The sequence below is a fragment of the Carcharhinus amblyrhynchos genome, chromosome 19, assembly GCF_965287045.1.
Source record: "Carcharhinus amblyrhynchos chromosome 19, sCarAmb.v2.hapA, whole genome shotgun sequence".
Lineage (NCBI taxonomy): Eukaryota > Metazoa > Chordata > Chondrichthyes > Carcharhiniformes > Carcharhinidae > Carcharhinus > Carcharhinus amblyrhynchos.
Window position 1 is genome coordinate 47680561 of NC_137342.1, and position 26116 is coordinate 47706676.

Here is a 26116-nt window from a genome sequence, read left to right on the forward strand (position 1 = left end):
AATGTGCAAACTCCACACAGTCAGTCACCCAAGGCTGGATTCAAACCCAGGTCCCTGATGCTGCGAGGCAGCAATGCTAGCCACTGTGCCACCCTGGAGAAATACAGGGGTTGGATAAGAAACATGAAGTGAATGCTCAAGAATTCACCAAAGGAAAATCATTTGCACTTGTGCCCCAAGCTCCACCACCACCCCCCACTCCCAGTCCAAACTAAAGCTTTTGTGTCAAGTTAATGGCTTTTGTGTTTGTAAAGATATTGCTGGCTGAAGGAATATTGGGAAATTGAATAATATGCCTATGTTTGTATTGAAATCTTTACCATATTTTTGTCTGGTGTCAGAAGGCTTTTTTCAGCCTAATAAATATTTTATTCTTTGTGTTAAAAATTCAATGGCAGATTGTTGTGTACATGTTCAGTAACCTTCCTCCATGTTTTCTGAAAGAAAGCTTAGGATTTACCAAGTCAGGTCTTACTCTGGGTTCTGACTTGTCCATATTAACTTCAGCTGGGATTGCAACAAAGGATAAGTAATTCATTCCAAAATGGACAAATAGAGTAGTTTTTAGTAAAAAATAGTAAAAATCTCTTTTTGTACGCAATATTCATTCTTTATAAATTCCAAAATATCCAAAGAAATGCTTTGGAGAAGGAATATTCCCCGTAAAAATAAATGTTGCATTTCCCATTCCAGCTTTCATGCACTATTCTTTTGGATATAACACCAGGGATGTTGGGCACAGCTTAAGTTGCAATATAACTACTGGTTTTCACAAGCCACGGACTCTATAATAAGACCTATTGTTCAGTTGACAATTATTCGGAGGCTGTACCAGTGTTTTTAAGGCAGTTGATTAGTTCTTGCTACTTTTCCACGTAAATGTGCACTAGGCATACGTAGCAATGTTGCAAACTAGGGAAAAAAACAATGATTGTGTTCCTTGTTAGCTTCCCGGTAACCTCTATTTTACTTTCGTAAACAAGGGCAGGATTTTACAGCCTCACTTGTCCCAAAATCATAAAATCCCAGCTGAAGTCATTGTCTGTCTCTCACCTGCTCTGTTTCCTGTGGCAGGTGGGACAGTAAAATTCCAGACAATGTGTCTAAACTTGACTAAAAGGGGTGTCTGTTGTTGGTAAATACCAGCAAGCAACATCCTGCGAGCTCTGATATTTGTATTCTTAAATGAGAAATTTTGTGAGCTCAAACAATGCTGCAATGTTTTAAATGTTCTCTTCCAAGGTTAGAATGAGATCCCTCTCCATGGAAAATGCTGTTTTTCAGTCAATGCCGACAAAAGATGGATAGAATGGGAACAGAGGAATGTGGTCCCCAGAAGGATAGGGGGTTTTAGTTCAGATAGGTAGCTTGGTCGGTGCAGGCTTGGAGGGTCAGAAGGCCTGTCCCTGTGCTGTAATTTTCTTTGTTCTTTGAATATTCCAGCAACAAAAATTACTCAAGGTGCCTTCATTGTGAATCTATGGAACTCACTGCCCCGGAGTGCAAAGGAGGCAGAATCAATCAACAGATTCAAGAAAGACATAGACATGTTTCTGATGAAAAGTGGGATAAAGGGCTATGGGGAGCAGGCAGGAGAGTGGAGTTGAGACCAGAATAAGGTCAGCCATGTTCATGTTAAATGGCAGAGTGGGCCCCAAGAGCTGAATTGTCCACTCCCGCTCCTAATTCCTATGTCCCTAAACTCACCTGTCTTTAACTTGTCTCCAAATTTCTTGTTAATGCCCAATTTTATCAAACAATGCAAATAGCTCACACTTTCTCAATAATAGTGATTTCCTGCGACATTGTACACATGGAGCCAAGACCAAGTATTCACCTGGTTAAACTTTGTCAAAGGGCAGAGGTTAATTTGACAGTTCCACTAGGGAGGCACAGTGGCACAGTGGTTAGCAATGCTGCATCACAGCACCAGGGACCCGGGTTTGGTTCCCAGCTTGGGTGACTGTGCAGAGTTTGCGCCTTCTCCCCTGCGTGTCTGCGTGGGTCTCCTCCAGGTGCTTCAGTTACCTCCCACACGCCAAAGATGTGCGGGTTCAGTTGATTGACCATGCTAAATTGTCCCTAAATTGTCCCAAAATGTGTAGGTCAGGTGGAGTAGTGGGGCAAATACACAGTGTTACAGGGATTGGGTGGGGGAGAGGGCCTGGGTGAGGTGATCTTTCAGAGAGTTGGTGCAGGCTCAATGGGTTGGATGGCCTCTTCTGCACTTTAGACATTCTATTCTATATTCTATTAGGGACGTGCTTGTTAGATGCATTGGCCACGCTAAATTGTCTCTCAGTGTACATGAGCAGATGCCGGAGTGTGGTGACTGGGGAATTTTCACAATAACTTCATTGCAGTATTAATGTAAGCCTACTTGCAACACTAATCCACTTTAAAACTTAAACCTTAAGTGCTAGTTTTGTCCCCATTCTGAGGCCATACATTTTGACCCTCATTTAATTGAATAATTTTATTTCATATTCTTATCTATTGTTAATGGAAGAAAAAAGGGAGTCCAGGGAAACAGTGAAGAATATTCATTAATCCAGAATCAAGTGCATTAAAATAGCCCAGGTAATAATCTACCATGTACATTAACAGAAAAAAAAATGCAGAGAAAATTAAACCCTCAAGTGATTACATAATTGCCTTTCTGCAGGATCCTGGCTGCGGAATAATTATTTTTAATATTTCCATAAATCAAGGCAGCAGGGGCATTATGATTTAAGAAAATATGAAGCAGTTTTCTGTGTCTACAAGAAAATGTAATTCTTAAGTCCCAGAGCCATTGGTGAGTCATGTAGGTTTGTCTCCCTCGCTTGTAAAAGAAAGGTCACATGTGCATTAATGGCCGGGAATAATAGTTTCCACTGCATCAATTAGCAGGTAGGTTGCAGCGATTGTGAAATCCAAACACTGTAAGTCTCCACAGACTTTAATGAACATTCCCGTGTTTGCATAGTTGTCCCAGTGTCCGCAGCTTGATATCTTACCTGTGCAATTTGTGGCAAAATAATTGAAAGCAATAGTAGCAGAGATTTGGAATTCTCCCATCCTGTCTCCCACGGGGATTCTCCAGTTTTTTGCAGATGGCACAATTCTTAAATCCTGTCTATGTATTTTTATTTTAATTTATGTTAAATTAAAAAAGTGATCCAGTGTGTTGCATAGAAACAGCGTTCTGATCACATTTTACTCAGTAGGTTAAATGCTGCTTGTATTTAAAATTAAATTATTTCAAATTAATTCACTCATTAATACACATCTATTAACATGTCAAGATTGATTGTTTTAAGCCAAGTACTTGTTCCACACTTTAAAGAAGTAAATTTAAAAGCTGGCTTGGCTAACAGTTGACATAAGAAACATAAGACGGAGGAGCAGGAGTTGGTCACTTTGCCCCTTAAAGTCAGAGGGCACGGTTTTACTGCCCACTCACACCGCACTCCCGCTGCAGCAAAGATGGAGAATTTGGTGACAAGGGAAAATCTCTGTTCACTGCAGCAGAATGGGAAAATCCCGCTGGTGTGAAATGGTTGGAAAATTCAGGCTGTAGAGCTTTAAAGCACAGCCGGTGGCCCTTTGACCCATCATGTCTGGACCAGCCACCAAGCACCTATCTATCTATTCTAATCCCATTTTCCAGCACGTGGTCCCTTATACCTCTTAGTCATCCAGTAAGATCAAGGCTGATCTTTTACATCAACTCAACTCCCTGCCCTGTCGATAGCCTTTCGTTTCTTTCCTAAAACACAAAGTGGGGGATACATGTGAAGCTGCCATTTCTTGCTGAGATATAATTGGACCCAGTTTCCTAGTTGAAACGTGATTTAAAGTTGAACTAAATCGGCATTGAATAAGAACCCAAAGGTAAAGAAATTTGCCACGCTCCAGAGAACGAGAGCAGGGATAGCTCACTTACTTCTGCAGAGAGCAGGTACCAGCACAATGGGCCTCAATGAACCTCAGGGACCTTGATCTGACCTTTAACCTTTCAGTGCTTCCAAAAGGCTGATTTATTGTCAGTTACTCTCATTGAAGAAGGTGAATGTAAGAATAGGCTTCATTAAAAATTAAACAGGAATTTAACTTCAACTCATCATCGGTAACACTTGGCTAATGTGTCAGCCTGATTTTCATAAAGGATGCTTTTATTCTAACAGGCACTGGAGTCAGGAATACGCACCGAACTCTGGTCACTGAATACTTGATCCTTAATGGCAAATATGGTCTCCTAACAATAGAGAGATTTTTGTAATAAGTACAATAAATGAACAGTTATAACACTGGACTAATAATCAAAGGTCAGAGTTCAAGTGCCACCACAGCAGGTTGAGAAGTTGAATCCAATAAATGATTTTACTTTGGGCGGCCACCAGAATAAGTAAGACATGAAAGTTGCAGGAGTGTGATAAAAGATCAACAAATTCCCCTGATTCCCGCAGGGAAAGGCATCTGTGATTCCCCACGTGGTCTGGCCTACAGGTGACTCCATGTCAACAAGGTAGATGAGGGCAGTGCAGTTGATGTTGTCTATATGGACATTAGCAAAGTCGTTGACAAGGTACCGTATGGTAGGTTGTTGCATAAAGATAAATCTCACAGGGTCCAGAGTGAGATAGCCAAATGGATTCAAAATTGGCTCGATGACAGAAGACAGGGTGTGGTTTTAGAGAGTTGTTTTTCAAGCTGGGGACCTATGACCAGCACTGTGCCTCAGGGATTGGTGCTGGATCCACTGCTATTGGTCATTTATATTCATGATTTGGATGAGAATTTAGGAAGGCATGGCTAGTAAGTTTGCAAGATTGGTGGCATAGTGGACTGTGAAGAAGGTTATCTAAGGTTGCAATGGGATCTTGATCAATTGGGCCAGTAGGCTGATGAATGGCAGATGGAGTTTAACTTAGATAAATGCGAGGTGATACATTTTGGTAGAATGAACCAGGGCAGGACTTATTCAGTTAATGGTAGGGTGTTGGGGAGAGTTGTAGAACAAAGAGATCTAGAAATTCATCGCTCCTTGAAAGAACATAAGAACATAAGAAATAGGAGCAGGAGTAGGCCATCTAGCCCCTCGAGCCTGCCCCGCCATTCAACAAGATCATGGCTGATCCGTCGCTGCTCAGTTCCACTTTCCCACTTTCTCCCCATAACCCTTAATCCCCTCTCTTATCAAAAACCCATCAACCCGTGTCTTAAAAATATTTAGCGAGGCAGCCTCCACCACTTCAACGGGCAGAGAATTCCAGAGATTCACCACCCTTTGAGTGAAGAAGTTCCTCCTCAACTCCGTTCTAAACCGCCCCCCTTTTATCTTGAGGCTGTGCCCCCTAGTCCTACTGTCTTTTTTGAGCGGGAAGAGTCTCTCCACCTCTATCCTATCCATCCCATTCATCATCTTATACGTCTCAATGAGATCTCCTCTCATTCTTCTAAACTCTAACGAGTACAAGCCTAGTTCATTCAGCCTCTCCTCATAGCTCAACCCCCTCAACTCCGGTATCAGCCTAGTAAACCTCCTCTGCACTCCCTCCAAGGCCAAAATATCTTTGCGCAGGTGCGGCGCCCAAAACTGCACACAGTACTCCAGCTGCGGCCTCACCAATGCCCTATACAGCTGCAGCAAGACCTCCCTACTTTTATATTCAATCCCCCTCGCTATGAAGGCCGGCATCCCATTTGCCTTCCTGACCACCTGCTGCACCTGCAAGCTGGGTTTTTGCGACTCATGCACAAGGACCCCGAGGTCCCTCTGCACCGTCGCCTGCTGCAGTTTTTCGCCCCGTAAGTAATAGTCCTTCCTACCATTCTTCCTACCAAAGTGGACCACCTCACACTTGCCAACATTAAATGGAGTCACAGGTGGACAGGGCGGTGAAGTAGGCATTCAGCATACTTAGTTTCATTGGTCAAAATATTGAATACAGTGTTTGGGATGTCTTGTTGAAGTTGTACAAGACATTGGTAAGGCCACACTTGGACTACTGTGTACAGTTCTGGTCACCCTGTTATAGAAAGCATATTATTAAACTAGAAAGAGTGCAGAAAAGATTTACTAGGGTGCTACTGGGATGTAATGGTTTGAGTTATAAGGAGAGGCTGGATAGACTGGGACCTTTTTCTCTGGAATATGAGAGGCTTGTGGGAGGTCTTACAGATGTCTACAAAATAATGAGGGGCATAGATCAACTAGATGGTCAATATCTTTTCCCAAAGGTAGGGGAATCTAAAACTAGAGGGCATAAGTTCAAGGTGAGAGGGGAGAGATACAAAAGAGTCCAGAGGGGCATTTTTTTCACACAGAGGGTGATGAGTGTCTGCAACAAGCTGCCAGAGGTAGCAGAAGAGGCCAGTACAATTTGTCTTTTAAAAAGCATTTAGACAGTTACATGGATACGATGGGTATGAAGGGGTATGGGCGAAACATGGGCAATTGGGACTAGCTTAGGGGTTAAAAAAGGGGTGGCATGGACAAGTGGGCCAGACGGTCTGTTTCCAAGCTGTAAACCTTTATGACTATGACTCTGTGGACAGCTTGGGTTCAATTCCCATACAAGTTGAAGCTATTCATGAAGGCTCAGCCTTCTCAACCTTGCCTCTCTCCTGAGGTGTGGTGACCCTCAGGTTAAATAACCACCAGCCTATGGTCAATCATCTGGGACTATGGCAATGTTACCATTCCTCATTTGGAAGGAGGCTGTTAAGACACAGAGACTGAATGGGAGTGAGGGCATGGCTTTGGGATGGGATTAGCAAGAGAAGAAGGAGTAGAAAAGATTGGGAGACTGGTAAATCAACATAACTTCATACGTTGGATACTCTAGGAGACTACCCTGAATCCTCATCATTGAACCTAGCTAGTTTAAATGAATGAATTATTAAGTTTTCTTTGCAACGGTATAAATATGGCACATGATGTGACATAATGAGTAAAGAATTGGTGAAAATGTTTATTAAACCGACAGCTCTCCATGCACACACCCCCCCCCCACACACACACACTCCCCTACCTGCCCATAATCTTTGCTCCATTTTCAATAATTTTCATCTAGTCTTCAAGGTGATCCCCCTTTCAGTGATACAAATGGGATGGATCTGGAATCTACTCAAAGGAACCCAAAGATAGAGGAATCTAAAACTAGAGGGCAGAGGTTTAAGGTGAGACGGGAGAGATACAAAAGGGTCCAAAGGGGCAACTTTTTCACACAGAGGGTGAGGAATGTCTGCAACAAGCTGCTGGAGGTAGTAGTAGAGGCAGGTACAATATTGTCTTTTAAAAAGCATTTAGACAGTTACATGGGTAAGATGGGTGTAGAGAGAGATGGGACAGGCAAATGGGACTAGCTTGGTGGTTTAAAAAAAGGGTGGCATGGACAAGTTGGGCATGCTGTAAACCTCAATGACTCTATGACTGTACTCATTCTTATCTTGGAGTTTGGAGTGCAATTCTTGCTGCTCTCTGGCTCTTTTAGATCTGCTACTTTGAGATCTGATGGTGATCTTTTGATAAGGTTATCTCTTTTTAGCTGTGATGTGGAGATGCCAGGGTTGGACTGCGGTGAGCACAGTAAGAAGTCTCTCAACAACCAGGTTAAAGTCCAACATGTTTATTTGGTAGCACCAATCTGATGCCGTTCTTAACAGTGCTCTTTTTAGATGGCGACAGGCTACAGTAATGCTAAAATCAGAATCACACCAGACTCACCACCTTATTAGAGTATGAGCGGGCTGGGTTGGCTGATTCGCTGCTGGAACTGGCCCGTGAGGTTGGCTGACGCCCCACTTTCCGCTCCAGTTATCGCTTTCAGGGTTGGAGCAAGACGCGGGTCTCTCTCTCTTCCCAGCGAGTTGGACTTTGTCTGAACGCTTGATCAGATTTCAACAGGGGCGGTGGGGTGGAATTTAAACAGCGGAAAGGAAACATATACAACCTGCTGGCAAACTGAAGTCATATTTTCCAAGATATCATTGGAGCCACAAGTTTCCGAATCTATAGAAGCCACAGGCTTTGATCAGGCATAACCTTTCCTTTATATAAAGAAAACACTATACAGAAAAAACACAGGGGTTAAAAAAACATACTATAAAATATCAGGCTGCGATAGTTACTGGGAATCTCCAGAAACATTTTGATATGAAGATACCCTGAACTGATAGCTACTTCTAATCTGTGTCGCATTTTCCAGTGAAACTAATCATCATTTTACACTGACATGTGGGGTATTCTCTGATGTTAATAATTCGGCGTTATTGCTTGACATGTTATTTTAAATTCTAGTACATATGATTTGATTATAACTTCTAAACTTTACCGCCAGCAGATAAATACTGAACTGTATTTATGAAAGCATTTTCCATTTAGAAATGACATTGTACCTGGGGAATCACTGATCATTCAGTGAACGAACCCAGACATGGACATCTCTCTGCCCTGTCCGGGGCTGGTTGGCAAGCTCCCACATTCCTCTCACCCTTCCTGCCTGTCTCCTCCCGTGTGCCATGCTGAAGACCCCGGGGTAAGATCATTTATTTTGTTTTCGGGGCAACGCGTTCGCTTCTCAAACAGCAGTCACTCTCACTCATTCTCCCCCACCGTCTCGGAAAGGCGCTATTTGATTTCATTCTCAATCCCCCGCTGCAGCTTGTGTGGGTTTTAGTTTAGTCGACCACAGAGGCACCATTTGAAAGGCATGTTGACAAAATTCAAACCTACACACACACACAAATCTCCTTTAAATAACAAAGTGTGTCACAGGGTTTAATGTGTTTGGAACTACCCTAATTAGTAGATACCAAACAGCAAATGGTACTCATAAAATTGGAACTCATTCTGGTTCCAGTGCACCTTCTTAATACGGAGGAAGGGGAGATATGATTTCACCTTAATAACTAGGAGGGAGATGTGTTATCACCTTCTTAATAACTAGGAGGGAAATAGAGTCATTGTTCAAGATTTTCTTAAGGCTAACACACAGGTTCAGTCGCCAGTTTGGAAGGCAAATGCAATGGAAGCGTTCATGTCGAGAGGGCGAGAATACAAGAGCAGGGATATACTTTTGAGAATGTATAAGGCTCTGGTCAGACCCCATTTGGAGTATTGTGAGCAGTTTTGGGCCCCATATCTAAGGAAGGATGCGCTGTCCTTGTGAAGGGTCCAGAGGAGGTTCACCCGAAAGACCCCCAGAGGAGGGTCACAAGAATGATCCCTAGAATGAAGAGCTTGTCCTATGAGGAAGGCTGAAGATTCTGGGTCTGTACTCGTTAGAGTTTAGAAGGATGAGGGGGGATCTTATTGAAACTTACAGGATACTGTAAGGCCCGAATAGAGTGGATGTGGAGAGGATGTTTCCACTAGTAGGAAAAACTAGAACCAGAGGGCACAATCTCAGGCTAACGGGACAATCCTTTAAAATAGAGATGAATTTCTTCAGCCAGAGAGTGGTAAATCTGTGGAACTCTGCCGCAGAAGGCTGTGGAGCCATGTCATTAAGTGTCTTTAAGGCAGAGATAGATAGGTTCTTGATTAATAAGGGGATCAAGGGTTATGGGGAAAAGGCCGGAGAATGGGGATGAGAAAAGTATCAGTCATGATTGAATGGCGGAGCAGACTCGATGGGCCGAGGGGCCTAATTCTTCTCCTATGTCTTTTGGTCTTATGATTTATATCACTTTCTTACTAAGTAGGGGGGAGGGGTATGATTTCACATTAATAACTAGGAGAGGAAATATGATTTCACAATCCAACACTGTAAATCAGGCTTGGAGATTGCAGGCATTCAGTGCTGAGGGAAGCTTGGATTCCAGTTGAGGATAGGGGGAGGTGGGGGCGGGGAGGGGTGGACCCTGGCAGAGGACATTGAACTTGCTACATTAGGGACAGAGCTGTACAGCTCTCGGTGTCAATTTCAAAGCGGTTGCCGAGTGAAAAAAAGACCATCCTGTCTTGATTGACGTGCCTGCTGCCCAATCACAGGCCCCGCTGGCCATTCACCCCGCCCACACAGTGTGTGGGCCACCAATCGCTGTGGAGGGGAGGCGGGGTTTCTGCCGCTGGATACATTTGTGATCAGACACATGTTTTGTTACATTCAGTGGTTTATAACCTCACATCAGGCGTATTGCGAGGGGAGAGATTCTCTACATATTTTTTCACCTAAACACCGGTGAGTCTGATTTTGTTTTTTTTCCTCTTGGGGGGGGGGGGTTGGGATAAGATCCGTTTTGAGTGTTTCTAAGATTACTTTCGTTGGATTGAGAAAGAATTTGAAAGCATTTTGTAAGAAACTAAACCTTCTTTTCCCCTCTATTAAACTAATCGTGGGATTATGATTCCTGAGCTGTTTCTGGAATATGCCAAACTGTGTGATTTTCACTGTATGGTCAGCCGGTGTGTTTGCAGTTAATCTTGCACATGTTTTGGGGGCAATGTTTAATCTGACAAGCACTTGGTGTGAAATGTGGGACATCGAAAGGGTTGGTCATGTCTATGAAACAAGTGATAAACATAACACCATTAGCCACAAGTGACCCCAGACCCCCTGTTCGATATGACACCGGAATGTGTGCCAAACTTGTCTGTGCTTGTTGGAAACATGAACAGAAAGCGGAAAGTGCATTAGTTGATGTGGGTCCTTCGTTTCATTGAGTTGTGGCAGGTGAGTTGTTCTGTAAACGTCCATAGGGAGGACGCTTACCTGGATTGCATTTTCTACAGTTGGTGAATGTGGCTAAAATAGTATCCCTGACCCCTTTAAACTGGACTTGTCTCCCTGACAAAGAGTTCGACAAACCTTGTTTTGTTCCTCGCAAATCCAATGTTGCGTCAAAACGCCGTGAGGGACAGTATTAAGTGTAAAAAAATGGAATTCTCAAGAAAGGGAGTTCCAATATCTGACCAGGGGCCACAGTGTAGTGGTTTCAGCGGACCTTCCACCCCAGGATTGTGTTATCACCATACTCCTGTTTGCAGCATATTGAGGATTCACAAGGGTTGAAAGCACCAGAGGTGACATTTTAGGAAGGGTCACCCATGGTTCTTCTGCCCAAAACCTCACTTACGTCCTTTTAAGGGAAATCTGGATCCTTAACCATTGTCATATTTTATAGCTACCTCCTCAGCTGGCCAGGAGTGAGGAATGTTTTGGCATTTGAAAATGCCATATGAACACAGGCTAATGTATATTTGCAGTTATTGTGAGGAATACACAGTTCCCACTCATAGCAAGAATGCCAAAGCTATTTTTCTGTGCCCGCTCCCTGCAGGTGCTTATTATGGAGCCCAAGGATTGTTAAAGTGGATGAAAATGCAAATACCAAAATCCAAGGCACTTTGGATTGAAGCTACCAATACTCAATGTATTACAAAGATTGTGATAAAATTTAAAACAACTCTCATCGAGAATGCAAGATCTCACACTGCTTCATGAAAATAGCCAGCTTGTTGCTGTTGGGAATGATATTTGATTTGATTTGTTTTATTATTGTCACATGTATTAGTATACAGTGAAAATTATTGTTTCTAGCATGCTATACAGACAAAGCATACTGTTTATAGAGAAGGAAACAAGAGAGTGCAGAATGTAGTGTTTCAGTCATAGCGAGGGTGTAGAGAAAGGTCAACTTAATACGAGGTAGGTCTATTCAAAAGTCTGACGGCAGCAGGGAAAAAGCTGTTTCAAGAACATAAGAATGTGAGAACTAGGAACAGGAGGAGGCCATCTTGCCCCTGGAGCCTGCTCCACCATTCAATAAGATCATGGCTGAAATTTTCATGGACTCAGCTCCACTTACCTGCGCGCTCACCGTAACCCTTCCTTCACTGTTCAAAAATGTATCTATCCCTGATGGGGATAGACTTGTGTCAGTTGGTACATGAACTCTGAATTTTGTATCTTTTTCCCAATGGAAGAAGGTGGAAGGGAGAATGCCCGGGCTGTGTGGGATCCTTAATTATGCTCTGCCGAGGCAGCAGGAAATGTAGACACAGTAATTGGATGGGAGGCTATGATTTGCATGATGGATTGGGTTACGTTCACAACATTGTGTAGTTTCTTGCAGTCTTGGGCAGAGAAGGAGCCATAACAAGCTGTGATACAACCAGAAAGAATGCTTTCTAAGGTGCATCTGTAAAAGTTGATGAAGAATGGAAATAAATAAAATTTAAAATACCAGTTGAAATAAAACTACCATACAACTGAAATACCAACTACTATACAAAGAAATTTACATTCTTTAAATTATTTAGCAGCATGTGGGTGTTGCTGGCTAAGCACAGCATTTATTGCCCGTCCCTAATTACCCTAAAGAAGGTGGTGGTGAGCTGCCTTCTTGAACCGCTGCAGTAGATACACTCACAGTGCTGTTAGGGAATGAGTTGTAGGATTTTGATCCAGTGGCAGTGAAGGAACGGTGGTATATTTCCAAGTCAGGATGGTGAATGGCTTGGAGGGGAACTTGCAGGTGGTGGTGTTCCCATGTGTCTGCTGCCCTTGTCCTTCTGGGTGGTACTGACCATAGGGTTTGGAAAATGTAGTAAAGGAGCCTTGGTGAGTCGCTGCCGTGCATCTTTGTAGATGGCGCATACTGTTGCCAATATGCATTGGTGGCAGAGGAAGTGAATGTCTGTGGATGGAGTGCTAATCGAAGGGGCTGCTTTGTCTAGGGTGGAATCAGGCTTGTTAAATGTCGTTGGAGCTGAACTCATGGAATCATATAATCCCTGCCATGCAGAAAGAGGCTATCCAGCCCATTAGCTCTGCACCAACTCTGAAAGAGCATTTTACCAACTCCACCACCCACCCCCCACCGTCCCTCACCAGCCCCTCTCAATCTCCCCCCAACCACCCTATCTCTGTAACCCCATGTATTTATCATGGCTAATCTACCTAACTTACACATCTTTGGAGACTAAGCAGCAACTTAGCCCTGCAACTTTGGATTGTGCGAGGAAACCAGAGCATCTGGAGGAAACCCATGCAGACATAGGGAGAATGTATTAACTCCATCAGGGCATGTGGAGAGTATTCCACCACACGTGTGCTTTGTAGGTGGAGGACAGGCTTTGAAGAGTCAGGAGGTGAATTGCACGCTGCAGAATCGATAGCCTCTGACCTGCTGTTGTGGCCACACTATCGAAATGGATATATGGATATATGTAGTTAGATGTTCACTTTATAAGATCATAGAATGGCTCGGGCACAGAAGGGGGCCATTCAGCCCATTGTCCCTGTGCCAGTTGTCTACTAGAGCAGTTCACCCAGTGCCCTGCAAAATCATTCCTCTTCAGATAATGATCTAATTCTCGTTGGAAAGCTGTGATTGACTTCATTTCCACCTCACTGTAGACAGTAAATACCAGAGCTTAAACATTCACTGTGTAAAAAAAGCTTTCCCTCATGTTGCCTTTGCTCTGGTTTCTCGGCTTATCAATCTTTCCATTAATGGGTCCCTATCAACTCAATCTAGACCCCTCCCAATTTTGACCACCTTTAATCTATTTCTTCTCAGAAGAACTGCCCTAGTTTCTCCGATCTGTCCACATAACCAAAGTTCCACATTGCTGGGATCATTCTTATGAATATCTCCTCCACCTTCAATGCCTTCATATCCTTTCTAAGCTGTGGGGCCTAATACTGGAGACAATACACCAATTAAGGCTAAGCCAGAGTTTTATACAGGCCTATCGTAACTGCTTTGATTTGTATGCTCATTGATACGATTCTTTGTGCTTTTTTAGTTGCACTGACAACCTCTCCTGTCACTTTCAATAATTTGTGCACATGTACCCCAGGTCCCTCTCCCCCTACACTTCCTGTAGAATTATACCCTTTATTTCATGTTGTCTCTCTGCGATTCTCCCCCCATAATGAATCAGGAAACATTTCTCTGCGTTAAATTTCATCTGCTGCTTGTCCATCTGTTCCACCAACTTATTGAACTATTACACCATCCTCCTCACGGTTCACAATACTGCCACTTGTTGATTTGATCCAACTCAGCTTCACTACTCTTCAAAACCACCAAGAATCACAGAATCTCTACAGTTCAGAAAGAGGTCATTTAGCCCATGAGCCTGCGCTGACAACAGTCTCACCCTGGCCCTTCCCCCATGACCACACGTATTTACCCTGCTAATCCCCTTGCCGCTAAGGAGCAATTTAGCATGGCCCATCCACCTAACTTGCACATCTTTGTGAGATTGTGGGAGGAAACTGGAGCACCCGGAGGAAACTCATGCAGACCTGGGAAGAACATGCAAACTGCACACAGACAGTGACCCGAGACTGAAATGGAACTTGGATCCCTGGACCTGAGACAGCAGTGCCACTGGGAGGTTGTGACATTGCCTCCATTTGAGGTTGCCACGACTTCCACTGATGTAGGAAACAACCTTAGTATAACCACATTGATCATCGCAGTTTAAATGGAATTCAATAGCTTGAAAACATCACTTGGTGATTGCTGGAAAACCCCATTTGAATGAGTGTTCCTTTATTGGCTGAAAGCCACCAATGAAGTGCAGGCTTTCCATCACCTCTGGTCCTCAAGACCTTTGGTTCTGGATGAAGGTTTGTTAGTCCTGTTGTGAAAATTACAAGTTTCAGCACCAAAATCTAAACCTGGATATAGACACTGGACCATATTCTGGGAACTCATACATTCCACATTTCGATTCTGCAACAATGTCAAATGTGAATATATTGAGAGGCAATGTGGTGATGTGGTCAGTTGGTTATATTAATAGTGCAGTATTTGCAGCAACAGTAACTATGCCAACATGCATTTTCATTTGAGAGAAATAGACTTCCATGATATCTTATGTAGATCAAACTACATGTCCTGATTCAAAGTTCAATTAAAAACATTGTTATACTCAAAGACACCAATTTATATGTTTCAATAAACCACCCTTCCTTACCACTCATTTCACAGCCTCATAAAATTATTGCAGAATTATTACCATGCAGAAGGAATCCATTCGGCCCATCAAAGAACAAAGAAAATTACAGCACAGGAACAGGCCCTTAGGCCCCCCAAGCCTGCACCGACCATGCTGTCCGACTGAACTAAAACCCCTTACCCTCCTGTGGATCATATCCCTTTACTCCCATCTCATTCATGCACTTGTCAAGACGCCCCTTAAAAATCACTACCGTATCCGCCTCCACTACCTCCCCGGCAACAAGTTCCAGGCACTCTCTGTGTAAAAAATCTGCCTTGTACACCTCTCTTAAAACTTGCCCCTCACACCTTAAACCTATGCCCTCTAATAATTGACTCTTCCACCCTAGAAAAAAGCTTCTGACTATCCACTATGTCCATGCCTTTCATAATCTTATAGACTTCTATCAGGTCTCCCCTCAACCTCCGTCACTCAAGTGAGAACAAACTAAGTTTTTCCAACCTCTCCTCATTGCTAATGCTCTCCATGTCAGGCAACATCCTAGTAAATTTTTTCTGTACCCTCTCCAAAACCTCCACATCCTTCTGGTAGTGTGGCGACTGGAATTGAACACTATATTCCAAGTCTGGCCTCACTAAGGTTTTATAAAGCATCACCATTACTTGCCGATTTTTAAACTCAATACCCCGGCCGATGAAGGAAAGCATGCCGTATACCTTCTTGACGGCCGTTTCCACCTGCATTGCGCTTTCACTTTCAGTGATCTGTGAACCTGTACATCCAGATCCCTTTGCCTATCAATACTCTTAAGGGTTTTGCCATTAATCCTATCTGTATTAGACCTTCCAAAATTCATTACCTCACATTTGTCCGGATTAAACTCCAACTGCCATCTCTCTGCCCAAGTCTCCAACTGATCTATATCCTGCTGTATCCTCTGATGGTCCCCATCGCTATCCGCAAATCCACCAACCTTCGTGTAGTCCGCAAACTTACTAATCAATCCAGTTACATTTTCCTCCAAATCATTTATATATATTACAAACAGCAAAGGTCCCAGTACTGATCCCTGAGGAACACCACTTGTCACAGCCCTCCATTCAGGAACACACCCTTCCACTGCTACCCTCTGTCTTCTTTGACTGAGCCAGTGTTGTATCCACTTTGCCAGCTCACCTCTGATCCCATGCGACTTCACCTTCTGCACCAGTCTGCCATGAAGGACCTTGTCAAAGGCCTTACTGAAGTCCATGTAGACAACATCCACTGCCCTACCCTCATCAATCATTGTCACTTCCTCAAAAAATTTGATCAAGTTCGTGAGACACAAGCTCCCCTTCCCAAAATCACATTGCCTCTCATTAATACATCCACTTATTTCCAAGTGGAAATAAATCCTGCCTCAAAGAATCCTCTCCAATAATTTCTCTACCACTGATATAAGGCTCACTGGTCTGTAATTATCTGGATTATTCAAGTCTGCACTGGCTCTTCAAACGAGCACTGCAACTTAATGCCATTCCCCCGTTTTTCCCCGTACCTCTGCACATTGTTTCTACTCAAATAATCATCTAATGCCCTCTTGAATGCCTCCATTGAGCCTGCCTCCACCACACCTCTAAGCAGCACACCCCAGTCCCTAACCACCCAGTGCCCTCTCATTCTTGATCCTTTCCAAGCAGGGACAGTTTCTCCCTACCCATTCTGTCTAGCCCCTTCATGACCTTGAACATCTCAGTTCGACTCTGGCCTTCTGACTGCCTGGCTGGAATTTGCACATTACCCCTATCTCTGCGTGGGTTTCCTCCGGGTGCTCTGGTTTCCTCCCAAAGATATGCTGGTTAGGTGGATTAGCCATGGTAAATGTGTGGGCTTACGGGGATAGGGTGGTGGCAGGGGCTGCAGAAATGGGCCTGGGTAAGATGCTCTTTTGGAGAATCGGTTAAACTCGATGGGCTGAATGCCCTCCTTCTTCAGTGCAGGGATTCTATGATTCTATCATCTCTATCAAACCGCCACCTTCTTCTCTCCAGGGAGAACAGTGCCGACCCCTCCAATCTAACCTCAAAATTTAAGTTTCACATCCCTGGAACTATTTCAGTGAACTTCTTCTGCGCTCTCTGTTAGATGTTATATCATGTGAGGGGCTACTATAAGTTATTGCTGTACGTACAGACAGTAGCCTTGAAGTGAGGCCTGTCTATATCCATGCCGGTTCACCTGCAACCTTTAAGCTTCATTCTGTTCAGTGGAGAAAGTTTGTATGTAACAAAAGTGAAATACTGTGAATGGCAGATCCTGAAATAAAACCAGAAATACAGGCAGCATCTGTGGAGAGAGAAATAAACTAAATGTTTCAGGTTGGTGACCTTTTGTCAAAGTACATAAAACTAGTACAATCTGCACATGGGGAACCAAGATCAAAGGCTGAAATCTCCCAGTGATGTGGAGGCGGGTTTCGAAGTGAAAGTGGAGGTGGGGACTGAGGGTGTGTGGGCGGTGGCAGGGACATTCAAATAGCTGGGTGGCCTGTTAAAGCGCCCACTTAGGGGCTATTCCCCAAACCCACTCGCATTTCCCTGATGTCAGATCACCTCCGCCTGGTAACTACTTGGACGCAGCCTCCTGGTGGCGTGTCTGGGGCACCATCAGAGTCTCCTCCCGATACAGTGGAAAGGTCAGAAGCAAGACAGGACTACAGCTGTGGCCAACACCAATCTTGTCAACACGTCCCCCCATCCACACTGATGGCCCAAATGGCAGTAGCCCCCTCTTTATTTTATTTTTAAGTTCCTACAGGCATCCAGAAGCGTCTCCATTTCATCGCACCTTCACAATCCCCTGCTACAGGAAGGATGGTATTAAACTGGAAAGGGTGCAAAAAGATCTACAGAGGTGTTATCAGGTCTGGAAGGTTTGAATTATAAGGATAGGCCGAGGCTTTTTTCCCTGAAGTGTAAGAAGATGAGGGGTGACCTTTATAGAGGTTTATAAAATCATGAGGGACATAGATAAGGTGCAGAGCCGAGGTCTTTTCTCCAGGGTAAGGGAAGTCCAAAACTTGAGGGCACAGGTTTAAGGTGAGAGAGGAAAGATTTGAAAGGAATCTGAAGGGTAACCTTTTTTGACACAGTATATGAAATGAGCTGCCAGAGCAGGTGGTAGAGGGGGTACAATTATAATATTTAAAAGACATTTGGACAGCGGGAATAGGCCCCACCTACTGATTTTTAGCATGATTCACACTGAGGCAGTCTGCAGTGCACAAACTGTAGGAGATTCATTATGAATCTCCTGCTGAAAAATCCAGCGTGATTTATTCCAATTTTTACACAAATTCGACACAAAATTTTTTTGGGGAGAAACCTACCCCTCCATGGGAGTCAGAACTTGGATCCAGAAGTCAGGTTCCTGACACTTGCGGAAAGTACAGCCCCAAATTTCATCTTTGATGAAATTGAGTTCAAGGGCAAGTATCATTCAGTCACGCATGTTATTCTGATTTGATATTCTGCTTTTGTTTTATAATATATATAGTTTTATACTATTTTTTAAAGTAAAATGCCGAGTCTACAAAAGCAAAGAAGCTTACAGTGAGCTTTACAAAACATTAGCTCAACCTCACCTGGAGAATGGTGTCCAAAACTGATTTGATTTGATTTATTATTGCCGCATGTATTAACATACAGTGAAAAGGATTGTTTCTTGTACGCAATACAGACAAAGCATGCCGCTCACAGAGAAGGAAATGAGAGAACGCAGAATGTAGTGTTACAGTCATAGCTAGGGTGCAGAGAAAAATCAACTTAACGCGAGTTAAGTCCATTCAAAAGTCTGACAGCAGCAGGGAAGAAGCTGTTCTTGACTCAGTTGGTACGTGACCTCAGACTTTTGTATCTTTTTCCCAAAGGAAGAAGGTGGAAGAGAGAATGTCCGGGGTGTGTGGGGTCCTTAATTATGCTGCCTGCTTTGCCGAGGCAGTGGGAAGTGTAGACAAAGTCAGTGGGTGGGAGGCTGATTTGTGCGATGGATCGGGCTACATTCACGACCTTTTGTAGTTCCTTGCAATGTTGGGCAGAGCAGGAGCCATACCAAGCTGTGATACAACCAGAAAGAATGCTTTCTATGGTGCATCTGTAAAAGGTGGTGAGAATCATGGCTGACATGCCAAATTTCCTTAGTCTTCTGTGAAAGTAGAGGCATTGGTGGACTTTCTTAACTATAGTGTTGGCATGGGGGGACCAAGACAGGTTGTTGGTGATCTGGACACCTAAAAGCTTGAAGCTCTTGACCCTTTCTACTTCACCTATTGATGTAGACAGGGACATGTTCTCCTTTATGCTTCCTGAAGTTGATGACAATCTCCTTCATTTTGTTGACATTGAGGAAGAGATTATTGTTGCCGCACTAGTTCACCCGATTCTCTTTCTCAGTCTTGCCATTGTTGGAGAAACTGTGTAACGTGCATAAGGATGAATGACCACTTTTTTAAGGGAGCTGAAAGATTTATGAAATGTTTTCCATGGTTGAGGACTTTCAGTTATGTGAATAGAATTGAGAAGCTGGGACCATATTGAGTAAGGATTTGGAAATCAGGACAATTTTAGGTGGTGTGCCTGCATTGCTATGGGACCCATACGCTTTTTACAAAGTGTGGTGCTTTGGATATTGGTGGCAGATGTATCAATACTTTTTCCTTCACATGTCTGACCAGGAATCGCTCTTATTCTTACTATCAGCCATTGACGTGTGTTGGAAGGATTAATGGGTTCAAACTCAATCTGTGTTCAGCCATGTTCTGAACTTTCTTGGCCATTCAGCCCTGGGATAGTTGAAGTTTCTGGCTCAGAGACATGGATCCCAGCCCCCGCTGTATCACATGACTTTCTGAGGGCTCTTGACAGAGTAGATTGTGAGAAACTGTTCCTATTGGAGGAAGAATTGTGAACCAGAGGTAACAGGTTTTAAGTGATAGGTGAAATAACATGGGAAAGTTGTCTGTGCGATTGGTTGCGATGTGGAGTGCACTATCCGAGAGTGAGGTGTGGGCAGATTCAATCGAGTCTTTCAAATAGAAATTGAAATCATAGACTCATAGAAACCCTACAGTGCAGAAAAAGGCCATTCAGCCATCGAGTCTGCATCAACAACAATCTCACCCATTCTCTATCCCCATCACCCTACATATTTACCCTGTTAATCCCTCACATCCCCAGACACTAAGGGGCCAATGCATCTAACCTGCACATCTTTGGAGTGTGGGAGGAAACCGGAGCACCTGAAGGAAACTCACGCAGACACGGGGCGAACTCTACACAAACAGTTGTCCAAGGTGGGAATCAAACCCAGGTCCCTGGTTCTGTGAGGCAGCAGTACTAACTACTGTGCCACCATACCGCCAATTGGATAAGCATTTGAAGAAAATGCAAGGCGAGCCGGAAAGGGCGGGCAAATGGAATTAGCCAAATTGCTCTTGCAGAGATCTGGCACATGCAAGGCAGACCAAATGCCTGTGCGATGATGATTCTACTCACTGCTTTACTTTTTATGAAGTAAAATGCAGGGGTGTTCCATCAAAATAATTTTCACAGAACCAGTATTGTAGAGAGGAAATAATCATAGATTGACACGGGGACCTATCATATAATTAGAAGCACAGTTGTTTAATGGAGGGAATATTACTGTTTGCGATCCTTTTAAAAAGCTGTGGCTTGGGGGAGTTACCACGCCCGCAGGTGTGAGGAAGTTGAATTGGAAATGGTAGGCCTCTTATTATCTGTCAGGGATCAGGCTGTTTGTGTTGTGTGTGCATTGTCAAACTCAGTAATATATGACTGCCAATTCCAGCACCCTTCCTCCTACTCCCAGCGATATGAACAGCACTCACTGTTTAAGTTTAACATTTCTCAATTTGAATGTCATTTTCACCACGTCCTCCCCCCGTTCTAATCTAATTTAATCTCCGTGGGCACTGGGTTGTTGAACTGAGTAGATCAGTAAAAGGCAGATTCCCTGAGGTTGTCTTAGTAGCAGAGGCAGTCAATATTTTCCCAGTTCAGTTAGCTGCCTGTCCCAAAGGTCATTTTCTTGTTGGGGTCCAGACGGGGGAGGGGGCGGCATCTGAATGGGCAGCACGGTAGCACAGTGGTTAGCACTGCTATCTCACGATGCCTTGGAGGTCACTGTCTATCCGGAGTCTGCATATTCTCCCCGTGACCGCATGGGTTTCCTCCGGGTGCTCCAGTTTCCTCCAACAATGAGCAGATTAGATTCATTGGCCATGCTAAATTGCCCCTTAGTGTCAGGGGACTAGCAGAGTAATCAAGCGGGGCAACGGGGATAGGGGCTGGGTGGGATTGTGATTGGTGTAGACCCAATGGGCCGAATGGTCTCCTTCTGCACTGTATGGTTTTTGTGTTTATGTGAATGTTCTTCAGACCAAGAAATTCCAAGCTCCATGAGGTTGTTTGGTGTCCATTCTTAAGGTGGAATATCATAGTTTCATCAGAGGGAAAAGAGCCAAAGAAACAAGAGACGTTGTGTGAAACATTTTCGTTAAGTAGCTTCTAAAGGGTGTTACCTGTTTTTGAACATAAGGAAATAACAAACAAGAACAGGAGTAGGCTAGATAGATCAAGGAGAATAAACTATTGGCTTTTCATTTCCTGAAAGTTTAGGAACCTATCGATTTCAGCATGTGATATATAGCTAAACATAGACAATCCTCCTGGGATAGAGTTCCAAAGGTTCACAATCCTAGGACAAAGACAGTTCTCCTCATCTCCGTCTGATCTAGGCAGGCCCTGATCCTGAGACAATGCCCATCATTCCAGACTCTCCAGCAGGGGAAATAGCCTCTCATCTTCTGCTCTTTCAAACCTCTCGGAATCTCATATTTCAATGGGATCACCTCTCATTCTTCTAAATTTTAGAGAGTGTGTAGGCCTTATCTATTCAGTCGCTCCTCATGAAAAGGAGCTACCTTGGTAGGAATCCATGTCCACTGCAAAGCAGGCTCGAGGGTCAATGTGCTCTACTCCTCCAATTTCTTATGAATCTATCTTGCTTTCCTTTGTTGCGCTATTTCTAAAGGCAAGAAACCAAAACGGCACAGTGGCAGAGTGTGAACAGCGCAGTGGCTCAGTGGTTAGCACTGCCAACTCACTGTGCCAGGGACCCGGGTTCAATTCCCGGCTTGGGTCACTGTTGGTGCGGAATCCACAGATTCTCCCCGTGTCTGCGTGGGTTTACTCCGGGTGCTCCGGTTTTCTCCCACAGTCCGAAAGATGTGTGGGTTAGGTGGGTTGAGCGGTGCTAAATTTCCCCTTAGTGTCAGGGGGTAGATAGGGTAAATGCATGGGATTATGAGGGTAGGATCTGGGTAGGATTGTGGTCGGTGTAGACTCAATGGGCCGAATGGCCTCCTTCTGCACTGTTCAATGATTCTATGATATATCTCTTGGGGCTAAAGGAATCAAGGGGTATGCAAGGAGAAGGGTCCAGAGATGTGTAGGTTAAGGAGATTGGCGGACTAAATATGTGGGATTATGGGGACGACTGAGGGTCTACCCTGGAATAAATGCCAATGCTGCACCGACTGACCTTCATGTGCTCGGGGTAGCCTCAAGGAGGTGAGAATCAGACGCACCCCCCCCACCCTAGGAGAAGAGCGATGCTTGGAGGCCAGGTGGATGGAGCAAAGCAGGAGATAACATGGTGAGGGCGATGCCCCCAGTATGGACAGGTCACCCTCCCCACACAAACATGATATCCTTAACCTGCAAACTCACTTGAAAGGGCCACTCGCCACTCTTTGTACCTGTTCCACCTATAATCCTGCCAGTTACTCCTTTTTGACGTCCACAACCACATGCTGCATGATCAGGTTTTTTACAAGCTTCATTGTCAATACAGTGTGCCCTCATCTTTTCAACAGAGCAGTTTACAAATATAGCCTTCTGACTCCTGCCCGTGCTAGTTATATGGCAGCACAGGCAACGTAAAGTTAAGATTGGTTGGCTTGTTAAGCAGTTCAATTGTCCATTTTTTATAATGGAGAGCAGGAGCCTACGTATTTGTTTTGAACGGGTCGGGGGACAGTGGGCTAGACACCTGTCATATTTTACTTGCCTCTTTCCCTGGGGATAGGGCAGTGGGTGGGCCTGGGTAAGGTACTCTTTCAGGGAGAGTCGCTGCAGTCTCGATGGGCTAAGTGGCCTCGTCCTGCACTGTAGGAATTCTATGACTATCACACGCTCTAATTCCGCCACTACACTGTACCAGCCCTGGGCAACTTTCTGCCATATACCTGATATTGGAAGTCTCGTGGCTTAATTCCAACTAGTTAAGCTTAGCAGCATGGTGTGAGCAGTACTACAACTGACTTTGTTGGTTCTTATCCAGGGCTCCCAGTCCCAATTGCTATAAAAAGTTTGCAGAGTCACCTGAGGACTCTCCATCATCGCAATCCAATAACCAGCTCACATTCACTATCCTCAATGAGACTTGGTTACTTGATTGGCACTGCAGATGGCTGGAACCTACACCAGCACAAATTTGCAGAGCAGGAGAGTGAAAGTGGGGTTTTCTTTGGAAGCTGTTTGAAGAGATGTTGTAATTATTCCTTTCCAGTCACTGTGGCAGCCAATTCTTTAATTATCAGCAGACTTTTGGCACAAACCCCTAACCAAAAGCAAAAGGGGTACTATCAGAGGAACACACCTGCGCATTTTTCAAAAGTAAACACAGTCGTTTCAAGCACCGTGCAGGATGTAAGCTAACCACTAACTACGAGCTAGAGTACAGGAAGCCTCGATAATAACATGGTAGCTTCTTAACTGTGTCATCATGACGGCTGGTTGCAAGCTTTATCCGATTAAAATCTGCCGTAGTGTTTAATTTTGCAAACCGCTCAATAACGTTGTAGCTCTTTTTCATTCTATTAGCCAGTTCCTTTCTCTCATTTTAAATATTGACGATTTAAAGCAACTCTGCGCCAATCGTGTACAGAGAGGAATTAACATTGACTACACTTGGATGAGACAAAGCAGCTCTACGTCAAGCAACAAACTTGATGCCAAATTTGCAATTGTGAAGATCTAGCTCAAGAAATGGAAAATGCCTAGTTAGTTTCATTCCCAAGTCAATAAATGGTCTACACACCCCTGGAATACTTTAATCTTTGCCTAGTTATACCTTTCAGAGTCACTCAACAGCAAAAAAAAAGCAAATTTGTAACCAAGAGAAAGAGCTCTTTAGATGTTTCACAGAAAAGAAAATCATACAATCCCTACTGTGCAGAAGGAGGCCGTCTGGCCCATCAAATTTGCACTGGCCACAATCCTATCCAGCCCCTATCTCTGTAACCCCACATACTTACCCTGCTAATCCCCCTGACACTAAGGGGCAATTTAGCATGGCCAATCAACCTATCCTGCACACCTTTGAACTGTGGGAGGAAACCCACACAGACACGGGGAGAACATGCAAACTCCACACAGATCGTGACCCAAACTGGGAATCGAACCCAGGTCCCTGGCACTGTGAAGCAGCAATGCTAACCACTGTGCCACCATGCCGTCCTATATTTGAAATGATATAAAACCATAAGATAGAGGGAGCAGAATTAGGCCATTTGGCCTGTCAAAACTGCTCTGCCATTCAATCATGACTGATAAGTTTCTCAGCTCTATTCTCCTGTTTTTTTCCCCCTAACCTTTGATCCTTTTATCGATCAGGAACCTGCCTGCCTCTGTCCTAATGACTTGGCCTCCACAGCCTTCTGTGGCAATGAATTCCACAGATTCATCACCCACTGGCTGAATGAATTCCTCCTCATCTCAGTTCTAAAGAGGCGTCCCTTTACTTTCAGGCTGTGTCCCCAGGTTCTACTCTCTCCTACTAATGGAGATATCTTTCCACATTCACTCTATCCAGGCCTTTCATGATTCTGTAAGTTTCAATGAGATCCGCCTTCATCCTTCTTAACTCTATCGAGTACAAGACCCAACGCTGACATTGAAACAAAAACAGAAAATGCTAAGAAATCTCAGCAGGCATGACAGATCTGTGGGGAAAGAATAGAGCCAACGTTTCGAGTCTAGATGACCCTTCATCAGAGCCAAGAGCAAAGAGAATCAGCAGAGATTTATACTATTGGGGTTGGGAGGGGAGGGGATGTGAAATTGGACAAAGGGAATGTAAATGAGGATACAGAAGGCTGAGAAGGTGCTAAGAGTGTCCGCTAAGTGATCAGATTGTCTGAATGGCGGAACAGAGGAACAGATTGTTAAAGGACTGCCTGCAGAACGTGGCTGTGAAAGAGGTGCGGTGGAAAGGAGGAGAGCTGGAATGGAGAAGTGGAAAGCTGAAAGTGAGAAAGTAGGATGATTAAATGGATGAATGAGATGAAATGAAATGGAATAAAATAAATGGACATGGGGTAAAGGTGGAGGGGAGAGTTCATGGTCTGAAATTGTCGATCTCAATGTTCAGCCCAGAAGGCTGTGAAGTGCCCAATGGGAAGATGAGGCGCTGTTCCTCCAGTTTGCGAAGTGTTAGCATCACCTTTGTTAGCTGATGGAAATGAGCTGTGTCGTTGCAATGTGTCGTTACAACTCCTGAGACTGGTAAAATCAACCAGACCTGAAAGAGAAACTCGGTTTTACACACGGTCAAAACCGTTAGATTATCTGATAGCGCTCATTTGCTTTGCTCAAACTTGTCACTTCGTTTTGTTCTGTTGCTTCATTTGAATTACTGGTGGATTTGAATTTTCTTAACACAAAGATACTGGATTTTCAGAAATACACTCATGCACCTTATTGGCCTTTCAAAAGTGTCTTGTCGCATTCCTTTAATTAATACTTGAAGTGAAATTACCAATTGCTGTTTCCTCTATTGATTTGAAGAATTCATAAGCGGACATGGAATTGGTTTGCCATTAAATGGACAAGCACAGCAACCGTTTTGTACACAGCAAGATCCCACACATAGAAATCAGATTAATCTGTTCCTACTGGTTGGTTGAGTGAGGGTTGCTGATGGACGCCTAGGAGGATGTTCTATGCTTCCTCACGTAGCATCCTGGGATCCTTAAAACATCCACTGAACCGGCAGACAGAGGCAGGCTTCTGTCGCCTCATATGAAGGACAGCAGCTGGGTTAATGTAGCTCTTCCAATGTACAGCACTGGAGTGTCAGCTC

At 44.1% G+C, this 26116-nt stretch overlaps 1 protein-coding gene across 2 annotated transcripts in view; it reads left to right on the top strand.

Moving 5' to 3' along the window:
- The first annotated feature begins 10117 nt into the window (after positions 1 to 10117).
- Positions 10118 to 26116, top strand: part of prkcq (protein kinase C, theta) — a 158446-nt gene continuing 142447 nt past the window's right edge. The window contains exon 1 of one of the 2 annotated variants that reach the window (XM_080207719.1): positions 10118 to 10172. The gene's annotated coding sequence lies outside the window, so the exon portion shown is untranslated. Of the gene's footprint in view, positions 10173 to 10519; positions 10665 to 26116 lie in introns of those variants that run through there. The other variant, XM_080207720.1, reaches the window with a different exon arrangement.